General features: G+C 41.3%; 1 protein-coding gene across 6 annotated transcripts in view; it reads right to left on the bottom strand.

The window, feature by feature from the left end:
* SOBP (sine oculis binding protein homolog) overlaps positions 1-16780 on the bottom strand; it is a 262570-nt gene that overhangs the window by 60617 nt on the left and 185173 nt on the right. The window lies entirely within an intron of this gene.

The following is a 16780-nucleotide window of genomic DNA, read 5'->3' as shown; positions in this document are numbered from 1 at the left end:
TCAACTCCTCCTCTGACATGCTCCCAAAACACCTTTTTGGGCCTTACACCGGCTTAAGCCAGGGTTAGGGGCTTCTGCTAGGTCAGCTGAGGGTCCACCACATCCAACTCCACTCAGCCTGGTGTAAATACGAGTTGGATTGTGCCCTAAGAGGACATACTATTAAATACAGGAACAAAGATAATGAAGAATAAAAATGTAAAGTAAAATAGCTCTCATTCTAAGTATCTTCTAATAAAAAAATAAAAAAATGTAGGTAAATATGTACTAACAGCAAACTACACAGAACAATCAGTGCAGTTGCTTTGACAAAGGTGTAACAACAGATCAAGGAGCACTCTCAAGCTATATAGCTGATCTTTCAGAGGGAGCGCAACTCTCTGCAAAGTAAGTAATTGATCCATGTCCAGGATCTTAGGAGAGACCTCATTTGTGGTTAACTCTCTGGGCTTGGTCTGCCTCGCTACTACAAGCCAGTCCTTGGGAACTGGTCAGGATCACCCACACAGTTCTCACTATGCCTCCTCTCCAACCAAGCCAGGAATTAACAATGTCAAGGTAGAACTAGTGAGAATATGAGGGGGTGTGTGGGGAAAACAACAACATACAGGCGCATAAATAGGTGCATCTAAAAAACCTGGTGGAATGCCAATACAGGAGGAGCCTCTTGCACTTCAACAGGGAGTGCATTCCATAACACCAATGCCATCAGTGAAAAGGCCTGCCTCCATGTTAAACTGGTGAAGCATATATTCTTTGAAATGAAGTCACGTGGTCTGTTAGATATGTCTAAGGGTAGCAGCACTCTCAGTCTGTGTGACCTTTCAATATCAAAGTGTTCAACTGGGAAAACTGGAAAATGTTCAAGGCAGCTTGAAATCTACAAATAAATAAACAAACTGTCACACACTTATATTTGTAACTATATGGTATACTATAAAATATTAAAAATAATGTGTGAAAAAACAACTAATTAAATGAAGTGTAAGAGTAAATCTTTTGCTTTACTCTTGAGTCCCCATCACACTTGTTATGTCTGATAAGTACTCCACGTGAAGAAGGTAAAGTGGGTATGTACCACTGGACATGCTCCCAACATTACAACTATCCTTGACCAATCTCCCTGACATCCATACATTGAGCAATGACATCTAAGGAAAGCCTATGTACATAGAGTAAACATTGGGGGTCACCAACTTGGTGCTCAACAGTACCATGACACACATGAAGGCCTTCATTGCCCCCCCTCCCGGAAGGAACTACAAACTGAGCTTTCATTTAAAACAGAAGATAACTCTCTAGCCCTCCTAGGAAGAAAGTTATGAAGCAAGATGTACAGGCATATTTCGAAGTGATTTCTGTGAATTGAGCCAGCCTGGCTGCTCCCACCTGTCAGTGCTTTAGCCAATAAGTGAAGTCAGAGCTGTGATAAGCAAATTGTTTGGACCCCAGGCAATAGGAGTTTCCGGGGTCCTAAAGAGCTGCTGTTTCCTTCTGTCTTATTTTCTAATGGAACATTAGCTTGCCCTTCCTTTTTAGCAACCAGGATGCATCTTTCCTGTGGTGGGTTCATCTGAGATCAGGTACTCCCTAGAAGTTATTTTCTGCAAATATTACTACACAATAAATGTGGGTTGATGTTTTAAAAATGCATTTCTAAATGGCAGATGCAAAATGTGACAACTTTGCAAAGAGGTTAGGCATGTCTCTTACTGTGGAGGAGCTCATATCCAGGCACTCAGTAAGAATTCACTGTAGAGTTAACTTACAATACAGTGGTATACATGTCTACTTCAGAAGTAAGTCTCTGTGTTTAATGGTGCTAATTCCCAGGTATATAGGTATAGGATGGCAGCCTAGGCTTCAGTTTAGGTTTGGCATTGGGGAAAACAGGGTTCTTGTGCCTTTAACAGCTGTATCTCCACAGTCATGACCATCATACATAGTTGACTTCCCATGGTAAACATGAGTTTGCCTGGGACCGGGGAGGTGGGGGACAGAGACAAGCAGCAATGACTATATTCTTTCTAATTTTGTGTTATGCTGTACCCCCATGGCAGCCACCTTGAGTTATGCCACACCCCAATGGCAGCCATTTTGTGACACCCTCAGCACTCTTCTCTAAATCCTAAATGTGCCATCTGGTCCAAAAAAGTTGGTGACCCCTGGTGTATACACTTAGGTTTCCCTTCTTCAGAAGTGTACACTCAGTGCCTGAACATTGTGTGTGTCATAAACTGAGGATGGGGCCAGCAGTGTGTCCCCATGTCCCCTTCCACATATGAAAGGAGCTTTGGTTTCTTTAGCTTTCCTAGAAGGGTGTTGATGACTGCTGTGAAAGGCAATTATCCTGCTGGGTGAAAGGAATAAAGAAACTGATCCACCCATTGTGGGTAATGACATCATGCATACCCAAAAAAGATTTGTTTCTGTCCAATCATGCAGTCAACATGCCAGTTTAATAATGACACATTTACCAGTTCAATCATTTTAGCTTATTTTTAAGACAAAAGATTTCTTTACTGCCATTTAATGTATTCAATATATTTAACAGTTTTTTAAAGCAGTTATGTGTTTGAGACTTGAACAAATTACTCTGAATATTTTAAGGGGTCACCCACTTGGTTTGCTGTTTACTTAAACAATGTTTACTGTTACAATTTCTATTTTTTTAAAGGCAGAAACCTACATAATTCAATTTCTGTGACAGAACAATGTAAGCCTGTCACATTACAGGTGCATTAAACAAGGAAGGCAATCTTGTCTGGAACCAAATGTTACCACTAAACTAAAAGGATTGTGATGGAAGCCCATATAGCTTAAGCACAGCAACCAACCAAACAAACAGGGTTTGCTCATTTCCATTTGCAAAGGTAACATGTTTAAATATGAATAAGTTGCTCATAGCCAAATTTTAGTGACAGCAGCCCCATGGCATCTATCAGTGTTTGCAGTTTTATGCTTGCTAAAAATAGGCTCATTGTCTCTGAGTTGTTTCCCATTCTGCATCTGTAAGAAAAGAGGATTCACCTTCTCTCCTCTCCCTCTAAACTACACCCAGTCATAGTTCCTTTCTATTGCAGAAATTACTTTCAGGGAGATAGCAGACACAGAAACACATACCACAAAGGCATAGAATGGCATCTTTTGTCTTTTTTTCCTCAGAGAATCTTTATTTCTCTGAAACATCAACCTCCTGAACTGTTTTCATAAAGTATATGACACGGTCTCGCACCACAGGTCATTTTAAGGCTCCTCCTATCATTTCTGATGCTTATTCTGACAGCATGAGAAGATTCAGACCACATGGGAAAAGCCTACACATTGCCTCCTTCACATGTCACCATTGTTTCAGTGTAACATTGCCATGGGACAGATGCATGTAATTATGTACACACACACAGATACACAGCAAGGATCTTCTAGCACAGTGGTTTTCAACCTTTTTTCCCCCATGGACCATTTAAAAATTGCTGAGCGTCTTGGCATGCTACTTAATGATTTTTATGCCTGTTGGAACAATTATAATGCCCTGTGCTAGATGCTGTATGATTTGAAATTGTATTTTTATTGCTTTTTTATTTATTGTATCTCATATTTTATTGTAAATGTTCTTTGCAGACATGCTCACAGACCACTAGTAGTTCATGGACCACAGTTTGGGAACCCCTTTTCTAGCAATATCAAAGCAGCACAGGAAGAGCACATAGTCAAATGGCTTCATCAACACTAATGGTAACACCAGAAAGGGGCCTTAATCAACTTGGGCAGGGTCAGCTGCTTGAGACAAAGTGGTGTGTCCCTCATTCCACAAACAGAAATCAATTGGAGTAGTAGCTGAATCTCACTTCAACACTGGTGATGAGACATCATCCTCCACCACACCTGAGGACTGCAAGGGAACTTAGGACACAGGGAAGACTGCATAGCACAGACAGGTTCTGTCCTCCAACATCTCACCATTTACCCAAACAACTGCTGCCAAATGATTGCTGCATGGGGCAACTGCCTTACTATGCCTAATGGTAAGGCTGACCTTGAACTTGGGGCCCATTCAAATAACATACTTTCTTTCTTCTGTAAGGTTATTAATCCATGTGGTTATGTAGAATGGTTATGTAGAAAGGAACTGATCATCAATCAAATCAGGAATAGGCACTCTAGACCTATAGAACTGCTTGCTGTTCCTGCCTGCACCATCCATGCATGATATTTTTGCACAGAAAACATCCTTTGATGAGAAGAACAACCGGGTAGGCCCTTAATGTGTCAGGCACTCAGAATACAATTATTCACAGAACAACAGTAACTTGCTGATACAGTTCATGCAACACAATACTCCATTATATGACGTTCTATTCATTTATCACTACTACTATTATTCCTGAACAGCGGAAGGTAGCTATAGGAAAGGAATATCACCTCTGTCTGCTCCTAAAATGAAAGTGCTTCCCTCTGTATAGTAATGTATAGTAGTAACACATAGAAATCAAGTCGCTCTCTAGTCTTGGGGAATATCCCTGAAATTTCATACTGAATATTGAACTGAGGAGCTGATTGTCAGGGCATACGATACTGATCCTAGACCTTGACTTAGTAAAGCCAATTTAGTACTCTCATATCCAAATTGACTTACCCCCCCAAAAAAGGATAAGAAATTTATTAACCTCCCCCCCAATGGTTGTATAAAGCTCAGGAATGAAGTTGGACACATAAACAGTATAAACATACATTTGTGTCCCATTCTTCTTCTGAGGAAACCAGAGCAGTGAGTATGGGTTTCCCATACACTTTTAAATTTAAAGTCAATTTAACCATCATGACTAGGGTTGCCAGGTCAGAAGCATCCCAAAACCTGAGATTTTAGGGACGGGCCCGAGTGATGTCATGGGGCGGGCCCGAGTGATGTCATTAAGCATGATACATTAAGCATCAAGCTCAGTTGCTTGGAGTGTACAATTAAAAAAATATCTGACTGGAAATTAAGCTAGACATCTTAACTAAAAGATGGAGCCTGGGTAGGGAACATTTAATCTAGCCTACTTGCTTTCGGCAAGAAGGGTTTAAGTGCCGCCAGGCCAGGCCAGTCACCAGAAGGCCACTGTAGGAAGAAAGGAGCCTAGTGTTGTGGAGATGTTAGATGGGAGCATTCGGGAGTAAAGATGGATGCCCCTGAAGGCTGCAGTTCTAAACACACGTACTAAGGCCCATAGAACTCAACAGGACTTACTTCTGAGTAGATGTAGTTTGGATTGTGCTGTTGGTAAAGCTTGACTAGGGATCCTCTGCAAAGACATCCATATCCAAGCAGGGTTGGCAACCCCCTGCCTGGAATGCCCTGCCCTTATCTTTTAATGTGGCTGCTCCAAACGTCTTTACAGATTTGACCCTTCACTTCAGAAAGAGGTCTGAGAAATGAGTAAGAGTAAGAAGATTCTCTACCCTTTCTGTCTACCCTGTGGGATGCTATAAACTCACTTTGACAGCCAACCCAATTCCAGTGAGTAATAACACTGTGATGCTTTCCTAAATGCAATACCATACCAAACACAACAAGATTCCTGAGTAAGGCAGACAACTTAGCATCCCACAACCAGTCAGGATTCATAACCGAAAACCAAAACTAAAAAAATCCTTGCAGCCAGTCAGTTAATGCAGAATGCTGTAGCATGATTGCTGACATGAGTGAGATCCTATCAGCACATAATACCTCTGCTATGAAATCTGCATTGGTTGCTGATTTGCTACCAGACCAAGTTCAAGCTGTGCTTTCCATGTTATCGGTGCCACATAGTACTTGTTCTGCTCTTGTAAGAAATCTTGTAAAGTGGCAGCATTTTGGATACTCTGTTCATAGGGTTTTCGTGGTAAGAGGTATTCAGAGGTGGTTTACCATTGCCTTCCTCTGACTTTGGACACATATCATACTTTGGACACATAATGAGAAGACATGATTCACTAGAAAAGACAATACAGAAAAACAGAAGGGAGTAGAAAAAGAGGAAGACCAAACAAGAGATGGGTTGATTCCATAAAGGAAGCCATAGACCTGAACTTACAAGATCTGAGCAGGGTGGTTCATGACAGATGCTATTGGAGGTCACTGATTCACAGGGTCACCATAAGTCAAAATTGACTTGAAGGCACATAATAAAAACAACGAAGTGGCAGCACCTAAGCTTTGGAACTCCTTGCCTATTGACATTAGGCAGACGCCTCTTTTCAGTACCTACTAAAATCATTTTTGTTTAGGCAAGCCTATCCACACATGTAGAAGCTATTGTGTTTTTAAATCTGTTTTTAACTCATTATTGGTTTTATTAATTTGAATGTTTTTCAATATATGTCTTTAACTGTTTTTGCCAATATTTTTATTGTTTTAATTCTTTCTGTAAACCGCTTTGAGATTTTTTACACTAAAGCAGTCTGTAACTGTTGTAAATAAAATACATAAATAAATTTTGCAGTCACAGCTTTTAAAAATGTTTTTAAAAATGTTTTGTTTTAATATATTGTAAAGTCTGTTTTTAGTGCTTTTGTTTGCCGCCCTGGGCTCCTGCTGAGAGGAAGGGCGGGATATAGATCAAATAATAAATAAAAATAAATAAATAAACTTAATTCACCCAACCCAAAATTCAGAATCATGCCACTTTATGCTGTTTTGCAACTGTTTATACTTTTTTATGGTTATTGGTTTTTCGTTTTTAAAGGGATTTATTTCGTATTGTGAGTTGCCTTGGTTTCCAATCACCAACCCTACCTGGTGATTGGAAAGGCTCCATACACACACACACACACTTGCAGGTGTAAAAATACACCCCATATAATAGTCTATTGTCAAACCAGTTGGTCATTGCAGAACATTTTTTTTAATCAGTATTAGTTTCCTACATAATAAAAACTGTGATACCTAGATAAACCCTGCCTAATTGCTTTAAAATAGGATTGCAGGGGGAGAAAGATTTACAACACAAACACAAGTCTGTGCTATGTTTACTCAAAAGTCCCATTAATTTACAGCACAATCCTAACGATGTCTACTCAAAAGTAAGTCCTAATGTAGTTCAATGGAGTTTACTCCAGGTACATGGAAAGCAAGTATTGGATTAAATACTTTCACATTTCATAGCCCAGGGTCTGATTCTTGCACACAAGAAAAAAAAAACTTTAAGCCATATTACTTATGAAAACTACAAAACCTCAAAGCCACCATTTTCTGACGTTGAAATTAAGCCTAGGCATGCCTGGATCAGCAAGTCACAACCTGGCTTCATTTATTGGCTACAATCCTGAAAAGGCGGGGTTAGAACCAGAGCTTGAAAAAGTTACTTTTTTAAACTACAACTCCCATCAGCCCCAGCCAGCATGGCCACTGGATTGGGCTGATGGGAGTTGTAGTTGGAGCAAGGAGCTGTTCTAAAGATCTGTAAAACAGATTTAACAAACGCGCAGGGGGGCAGTTGACATTTTGGTGTATATATCCGGAACCAGACCACCTAGAAACTTACTTTTTTAAAAAATTGAAGCTGAGAGTCTGGAGATTAAGGGATGCTAGCCAGAGAGCTGGAGGGCCCCCCAAAAAACCAGAGGCTCCAGCCAAAAAATGGAGACCTAGTAACCCTAATCATGACTTCTTTGGGGGCAACAACAATGAAATAGATTTGAAACAGATTTAGAGTGTTCAGTGTAGATATGTTCAGTGTAGATACAGTGTAGATGTCTACATAGTTGTTAAGGCCTGACTCTTTTTCCTCTCTGCTGTATTTAATCTAAACTTTAGGGAATAAGTTAAAGTAGATGAGGGAAGATCCAGTGCTGCTTCACTGGCCAATCTGCAGTGCAGCATAGGAATGTTTTACCTAGATGCTTGATCTCTGTTCAGCACTGTTTGGAAACTGGTAGAGCAACCATGGAAATAAATTAGATTTATAGCATGCAATTCTTCTGTAAAGGGTCTTTGGTTTACTGAATAAATGTTTCACACACACACCAAATCTCCCCTGCATTTTTGTTTTATTCTTAAGAAATTTCTGGGCCAAGAAATCATTATGTACCAAGTGTTTTACAAACACCACATTCTCTTTAACTTGGTTGCCTTTGCAATACACACATGCAGAGCACTGAAGGACAAAGTCATAATTAAACTTCTTTTCTAGGAAATAAAACACAGCTGTCAACATTAAATGAATAAACTTAATTTTAATTATGACTGACAGATACTGATTTTTATTATTTGATTGGTTTGTATACCTCCCTTTGCACAAGCCCCAGGGCAGTTTACGACAAGGCTAAAAAAGCTAAAAATAGCACAATTGTTTAAAACCACGTAACAAAAAATCACTGGATAACAATAACTAATCGCAGCAGCAATCTGGTCTCTCCTACTCCAAACATCCACCCAAACAGATGTGTATTAACATACTGCCTAAAACTACAGACAGACCTTAAAATACATTAAAACAAAACTACTTTAAAACAAAAAAAGTTTTAAAAACATCTTTTAAAAAGGGTTAAAAACATTATTAAAAACAAAACATATTAACAAGCAATTCTAACACAGACGCAGACTGGGATAGGTCTCACCTTAAAAGGCTTGTTGAAAGAGGAAAGTCTTCAAAAGGTGCCGAAAAGATAGCAGAGATGGCGCCTGCCTAATATTCAAGGGGAGGGAATTTCACAGGGTATATCAGGAGCAGCCACAGAAAAGGCCCTTTCCTGGGTCCCCACACCACATACCTCATATGAGTAGGGACCTCCAGGAGGGCCGCATCTACTGATTATAGAGTATGGGCAGGCTGATATGGAAGACATTCTTGCAGTTATTTGGGTCCCAAATCATTCCGGGCTTTAAACATAAAATAAGCACCTTGGAATAGGTCGGGAAAACAATTGGCAACCAGTGTAGTTGTTTTAATATGGTTAACATGGTTGCAGCCTGCTGCCCCTACCAGGATTCTTGCTGCAATGTTTTGCACTAGCAGTGATTTCTGGATCATCTTCAAGGGCAGCCCCATGTGGAGTGCATTACAGTAGTCCAACTTCAAGGTTACCAGAGCATGAGTAACCATGGTCAGGTTATCCCTATCCAGAAATGGCTATAGTTCACACACCAGCAAAACAAAGTCATGTGCTCTTAGCCACTGAAGCCACCTCAGTTACAAGTGGCTCCAGGACCACCCCCAAATGATATATCTGCTCCTTCGAGGGGAGCACAACCCCATTAAGAAAAGGTAATTCTGCCTACTCCTGGGCATGGGAACAGCCCACCTGTAGCACTTCTATCTTATCTAGATTCAGCTGCAATTTTTAGTTAGTTTTTATTTAGTTTAATTTATATACCGCCCTAAGCCCGAAGGCTCTCTGGGCGGTGTACAAAAAGATAAAAACAAGCACAATATATAAATACAATAAATACAATAAATAATAAAAAACAAACAAACAAACAATAACGAACCAAACAACATCCAAAATATGGAAATGCTGTTTAAAATACACTTTAAAATGCCTGGGAGTATAAAAAGGTTTTCACCTGGCGCCGAAAAGATAGTAGCGTCGGCGCCAGGCGCACCTCATCAGGGAGACTGTTCCACAGTTCGGGGGCCACTACTGAAAAGGCCCTGGTTCTAGTCATAACCCTCCGAGCCTCTCGATGGGATGGTACTCGGAGGAGGGCCTTAGATGTTGAGTGTAGTGCACGGGTAGGTTCATATTGGGAGAGGCGTTCCACCAGGTATTGCGGTCCCATGCCGTGTAGGGCTTTATAGGTCAAAACCAGCACTTTGAATCTAGCCCGGAAACAAATAGGAAGCCAGTGCAGACGGGCCAGAACAGGTGTTATATGAGCGGACCTTCTGGTCCGCGTCAACAATCTGGCCGCTGCATTCTGGACTAGCTGTAGTTTCCGAACAGTCTTCAAGGGCAGCCCGACGTAGAGCGCGTTGCAGTAGTCCAATCTAGAAGTTACCAGAGCATGAACAACTGAAGCAAGGTCATCACTGTCCAGATAGGGACGTAGCTGGGCTACCAATCGAAGATGGTAAAAAGCATTCCGTGCCACCGAGGCCACCTGGGCCTCAAGAGACAGGGAAGGATCGAAAAGAACTCCCAAGCTACGAACCTGTTCCTTCAAGGGGAGTGTAACCCCATCAAGAACAGGATGAACATCCACCATCTGAGCAGAGAAGGCACTCACCAACAGCGTCTCAGTCTTGTCTGGATTGAGCTTCAGACTGTTAGCTCCCATCCAGTCCATTATCGCGGTCAGGCAACGGTTTAGCACGTTAACAGCCTCACCTGAGGAGGATGAAAAGGAGAAATAGAGCATGCACCTCCTCTCCTAGCACTGATGGAACAGAGAGATAGAGCAGTGTGCCATCAACATACTAGTGATACATTCCTTCAAATCCTCTGCTCCCACTGACTTCATGTAGATGGTAAATAACATGGGCAACAAGATTGAACCTGATGGGACCCCACAGGAAATCTCCCACAGGGCCAAGCAAACATCACCCAATGCTGTTCTGTTGGACATTGGAGTGGAACTGCTGCAAAGCCGTGCCTTCAACTCCCAACTTCTTCAGATGGCCTAGGAGAATACCATGGTCAAAGATATCAAAACCCACAGAGAGGTCAAGGAGAATCAACAGGGCTGCACTCCCACTTTCCCTCTCCAAAGTTGTTTCAGTCCCAAAACCTGGCCTGAAGCCAGATTGAAATGGGTTGAGATAATCTGAGTGACTTTGACCTCAGTACCTGACAAATCTGTCACAGCAGGTCTCCATTGGGACAATCACCTCTTTCGTCCAGGCAGATCCTACCAGCTCTGTTACCACACAGAAAAATTCTGCTGGATGGCTAATTGAGGCTGCAATGGTGGCAGAGAAATAAGCCTTCTTTGCCATCACCATATGGCAGGCACAAAAATGTGTTCTGTCTGGGATTTTTGCCACCTGCATTATAGCCATTGTCCTTTCTTCTGTTCTAAAAGAACAGAGGGCTGCAGTGTTCTTTTGACTGTTTGGAGAATTATGTTTATTCCCCATAATAAAATGGAAAGTCTTGTACAATAAAGTTCCACTAGAGATCTGACTATGTGAAGACTTCTAACCTTTTGCAGAGGTTTTCACTAGAAATGAATGTTTGACTGGAAAGAAGTTCAACAGACTGTTGTTCAGCAAGGAATTGGAATTGGCAGTGGGGACAGAGGAGGATAACAGGGACAGTGGAAGTTTATACACTGACATGACAACTTGAATCTTGCAAAATGTATTTGTTATATTAGCGCATTTATCCTAAACATATATGTGCTGTTCAAGAACCAAAAGGGCAGTACAATTGCCACAGGGATTAGGGCAGCCTGGTCTACCAGTCATACTACTGGATCCAGGTTCTGATGCCCGTGTAATGGGATAAGTTGAGCCTTCATATAATAGCTGGGATCATTATACACAAATCTATGAGCATAACCTTTTAACAGCTTGGTACCTACCATCCAGAGCTTGGAAAAGTTACTTTTTTGAACTACAACTCCCATCAGCCCAATCCAGTGGCCATGCTGGCTGGGGCTCATGGGAATTGTAGTTCAAAAAAAGTAACCTTTCCAAGCTCTGCTACCGTCAGCAGATTTTGCAGCTATATGGTTCACAGTTTTCTAGGTTATTAATATTTTTGTAAAAGTCTGAACATAGATTCTTGAAGTGCTCTACTGTACATCTGCTTCCATTTCAGTAATTTACAATTTATGCTTTCCCTCTGCTTTTTAACGTAATCATCTGCTGAACCATAAAAGGTGCTCCTTTTATATCATAACTACTTAGCTTTTGTAATGAGGCACTATGAAAGGCCTTTTTAAAACATGTAGGTGAACGGTGCCATCCTTTTCTATATGTTTATTGACACTTAAAAAAATTCTAATGGATTTGTAAGCATGCTTTTCCTATGAAAATCTGTGTTATATGATGATGATGATGATGATGATGATGATGTCCCACGTGTCTCTTAATCAGCCTTGCCCTAATAAACATCTTCGGCAGAAAGGGTAGGAGAGATATCATTAGAAATCTGAGAAGGAAAAAGAAGCATTCTGTGCTTGGGAAATCTTCAGCCTTTAACCTGTGAGGAAAGACCCTCTAGTGCCCTTTCTCCCTAGAGACTGGACGTCAGTATTTTTCACTGCTTTAAGGAGAAATCCATAACCTTTTAACATTAACAGTTATTTAATCAATCTCCATGTTCATCTCAAATCTCATAGAAGTGCCTTTTATCAGCTGCGCCTGGTAAGAAAACTTAAGACCATTCCAGGACAGGGAAAGCTTGATCACAGTAATTCACGCATAATACCTCTGCTAAGGGATCTGCAATGGTTGCCAATTTGTTACCAGTCCAAGTTCATTGTGTTACTATTGGTATATACAGCTCTTAATAGCTTGGGGCCAGTTTACTTGTGGGACTGCCTTACCCCATGTGTGCTCACTCATGTGCTTCAGATTGTGGAACAGGCACTGTTACAGGAGCCACATAATACTCATTCTGCACTTGTAAGAAATCATTCTTTTTCTGTGACGACACCTACTCAACCTGCTTAAAACTTTTTTGTTTAGGCAAGCCTATCCAGGCACATATTGAGGTGTTTCTTTTTAGTCTGTTGCTGTTCTTATTGTTTTAACTAAAAAATGTTTTTGTTACTTATTTTTAACTGTTTTATTAAAAAAAAATTTGTAAACTGCTCAGGTTTTTTTATAATCAACTGGTATGTAAATTTTGTTAAGTATAATAAAAATATGTATTTGCTTACCTAGCATAGCAACTGACAGCACATTCCTAACCAAGTTATTTAGAAATAAGTCCTATTGAATTCAACAGGGTTTACTCCCAGGAAAGTGGGGTTAGGACTGAAGCCAGTGGGACCTATAATAAATTTTTGCAGTGTGAAAAGCATTGTTCAGTGTTTCAGCCAGTGTGTCAGCCATGCAATGCCCTTCTCCAGGATACTCCATTTTGTCCTGTCTCCTCAACAGGCAGTATTCTGTGGCCACTGAGCATGCTCTCTTTTCACTGGGCTGTTTTGGGTGAGTTTTTTTTTGTCCCCTTACTTTTTTCTTCTAATTCTACAAGATTTTCTTCTTCTACAAACTTTGGAGTTCTCCTAAGCATACTGATACCTCCTCCTTATTTGTCTATTGTCCTGGTTTGGCTACAATTCTATCAACACTCACCAACAGAGTTCACTATTACAGAAAATTATTACCATACTTAACAGGCCTGGAAGCAAATAGTCAAAAAATGAATGTGTGAATAGAACTGAACAATAACAATTAATATTCAGCTGTGGCTGTGCCAAAGGAAGATGATGAAGGGGGTATGTCCTGAGATAATACAGGCAACAGACATAGGTGAAGCTTCCAATAGATGAAGAAAGAGGATGTTGAAGCGAAAGGCAAAATCAGTGGGCACTACCTAGCTACCATTGATCTATTCACAGGCCAACAAAAAAAATTTTTTTTTTAGTTGCCGATGATGTTTGAATGACTTTAGGGTATTTTGGGGGTGCTAAATCCAAAAATGACATTAGTTTTGCCGAATTGGCTCTAGTTTTTGAGATAATGGATGCCCCTCAAATGACGATTGTATCCCAATACGACCTGTAGCTGCTGACATATGCAGCAGGGTTTGGTCTGTCTTTTCACTCTTGAACATTGTTTTGCAAGTTTATCCATTGCATATAATATATTGATACTTTTTTTTTTTTGAAGAGGAATATGAGTTCGTCACGAAGAGGCTGCTTAAACAATCCTAATGCATTCTGCTACATTTGTGGCGAACAGGGCCGGTTCCAAACAGCGGCCAGGCTGGGCACTGGCCCGAGGGCCCCGCAGCTCTAGGAGCCCCTGGGGGGCCCTCCGCTCCTCTTCCACGATCCCGTGGATCGCAATATGGGCTTCCGAGCTGCCTGCCATCCCCCGCGCTTCACTTACCTTTCTCTGCTGTTCGCACAGGGTTGCCATCAATAAAGATGGCAGCCGAGGTTTCCGTAAGGGACTGAAGCCTCTGCCGCCATCTTGGTTGATGGCAGCAATGCGCACACTGCATGCCATCAACCAAGATGGCGGCAAAGGCTTCAGTCCCTTACGGAAACCTCGGCCGCCATCTTGATTGATGGCAACTCTGCACGAACAGCAGAGAAAGGTAGGTGAAGCGTGGGGGATGGCGGGCGGTTCGGAAGCTCGTCTTGCGATCCGTGGGATCGCGGAAGGGAAGCAGAGGGGCCCGGGGCAGGCTAATGACCAAGGGCCCCCGCATTCCTGGAGCCGGCCCTGGTGGCAAATACACTCTGCAAAAACAAAGAAAAAACATCACTGACTTTGTAAAACAAGCATATCTTGCTTATTTTGGAGTGAAGCTTGGAGATCAAGATAAGTCTTGGGCTCCCCATAAGGTTTGCAAAACCTGTGTAGAGTGCCTACGACAGTGGAAAAATGGAGAAAGGAAACGTTTAAACTTTGGCGTGCCTATGGTGTGGAGAGAGCCACAAAACCATCACGATGATTGTTATTTTTGTGTTGTGAATGTGAAAGGCTTCAATCGCTACAAGAAACATAAGTAGGAGTATCCTGATTTGGACTCAGCAAGGCGACCTGTGCCACACAGCAAAGACGTTCCCATACCAGTGTTTACTTCACTGCCTGACCTTCCATTGTCAGATGTTGAAGAAATGCTGGACGTGGAGTGTAGCACAGGTGGTAGCCCTGGAAGTGGATATGAAGAAAGCTTTTCAACACCTGAGCAGTTCTCCCCAAAAGAACTCAATGATCTGGTACAAGACCTCAGTCTGTCAAAGCAAGCATCTGAACTTTTAGCATCCAGGCTAATGGAAAAGAACTGTCTACAGCCGGAAGCTAACATAACAGCTTATCGGACAAGAGAGGAGGGACTTCTTCCATACTTCAGCCAAGATGAAGAACTTGTATACTGCAATAACATTCCTGGACTTCTTCTCCAAATGGGACTACTGGAATATCAACCAGAAGATTGGCGGCTTTTTATAGACAGCTCCACCAGAAGCTTGAAATGTGTTTTACTGCACAATGGTAACCGCTATGCATCTCTTCCAATTGCTCACTCAACAAAACTTAAAGAAGAATATGAAAATATCAAAATGGTCTTGCAGAAGCTCTGCTATCATGAGCACCAATGGTCTATTTGTGTTGATCTAAAGATGGTGAACTTCTTGCTTGGGCAGCAAAGTGGATACACGAAGTACCCTTGTTTCATCTGCTTGTGGGATAGTAGGGCAAAGCGAGATCATTGGGAAAGAGTGACATGGCCTTCAAGGGAACACATGACTAGGTGCAGCGAACATCATTAACAAGCCATTCGTTGACAGAGAAAAAATCATTCTCCCACCACTCCATATCAAGCTTGGACTGATGAAACAATTTGTTAAGGCCTTGGACAAAGATGGTGATTGCTTCAAATACATTTGTAGATTGTTCCTTGGACTGACTATGGAAAACCTAAAAGCAGGAATCTTTGATGGTCCTAAAATTTGTAAACTCATCAATGATTTGAATTTCACTAAATTTATGAATGATGTTGAAGCTTCTGCCTGGTGCAGTTATGTCTCAGTTGTCAAGAACTTCTTGGGTAACCACAAAGCAGACAATTATGAAGAATTGGTGCAAAACATGCTCGCTAACTTTAAACATTTGGGTACTAATATGAGCATAAAGGTACACTATCTCCATAGCCAGTGATTTTAGTGAGGAACAAGGGGAGAGGTTCCATCAGGATATAAAGGTGATGGAGGAAAGGTATCAAGGCAGATGGGACAGACGCATGATGGCAGACTACTGCTGGAGCCTCCAACGTGATTGTCCTGATGCCCCACATAAAAGAAAATCGTACACACAGCGTTTTTCTATGCATTAATTGTGATTATCTGAATCAGCTTACTTTGTTTTAATGTTATTGTACTGAATACAACACCATTAGGTATTTCATGTGTTTACTTTTGTATGATTTGAGACAGTTTCCATGTCATTTGTGGGTAGGCTATGCCTGACCATTAAATTTTTTGAATTTGTTATGTTTTTCAATGGGGGCATCCATTATATCAAAAATTAGAGCCAATCTAGCAAAACCGATACCATATTCGGAATCAGCGACACAAAGTTACCCTAAAATCGATCAAACATCATTGGCAATAAAATTAGTGTTGACCATAGTCATTACTCCATATATATTAATACTATCCGCTAGGTATTTTGCTGTTTATTATTTCCATTGAGCATTATCATTCTATTACCATCCTATTTGTTCTCATAATATTCCTGTAACCATGATATTATTCTATTATTTATTATGCCAATTTTACAGATAGAAATTTGTCCAACACCACCCAGGGGTTTCATTATTGATCAAGGGTATGAAACTACCTCTATGGTCCAAGTCAATCTAGAACAGACGGTTGTCTTGAAATTAATTAGCTGTGGACAGTAGCAGACAGCATGGCAGGGTCATGGTTGTTGCAGTGCAAATGCAGCAGCAGGAGGAGCAGATTGGCCATGCCAGCACATTTGCACCATGTTGGCCTCACCGCTGCCTCACTCCTCCCCCTCCCCATCTTTGTATGCAGCAGCAACACAATCAGAGTGAGGTTAGGTGAGAAGTGCAGCCCCACCACACCGTCTCCTACTGACTGTAAAAATATCAGACTTAGCAAGGATAGGCGTTCTCCCACTTTAAAAGCTACACTGCTACCTACAGTCCTAGCAGCTGCCGT

Source organism: Rhineura floridana, chromosome 4 (genome assembly GCF_030035675.1).
Source record: "Rhineura floridana isolate rRhiFlo1 chromosome 4, rRhiFlo1.hap2, whole genome shotgun sequence".
In the NCBI taxonomy this organism is placed as follows: Eukaryota; Metazoa; Chordata; class Lepidosauria; order Squamata; family Rhineuridae; genus Rhineura; species Rhineura floridana.
Note: the sequence above shows the minus strand (reverse complement) of the source record. Positions and strands in the feature narration are given on the sequence as shown.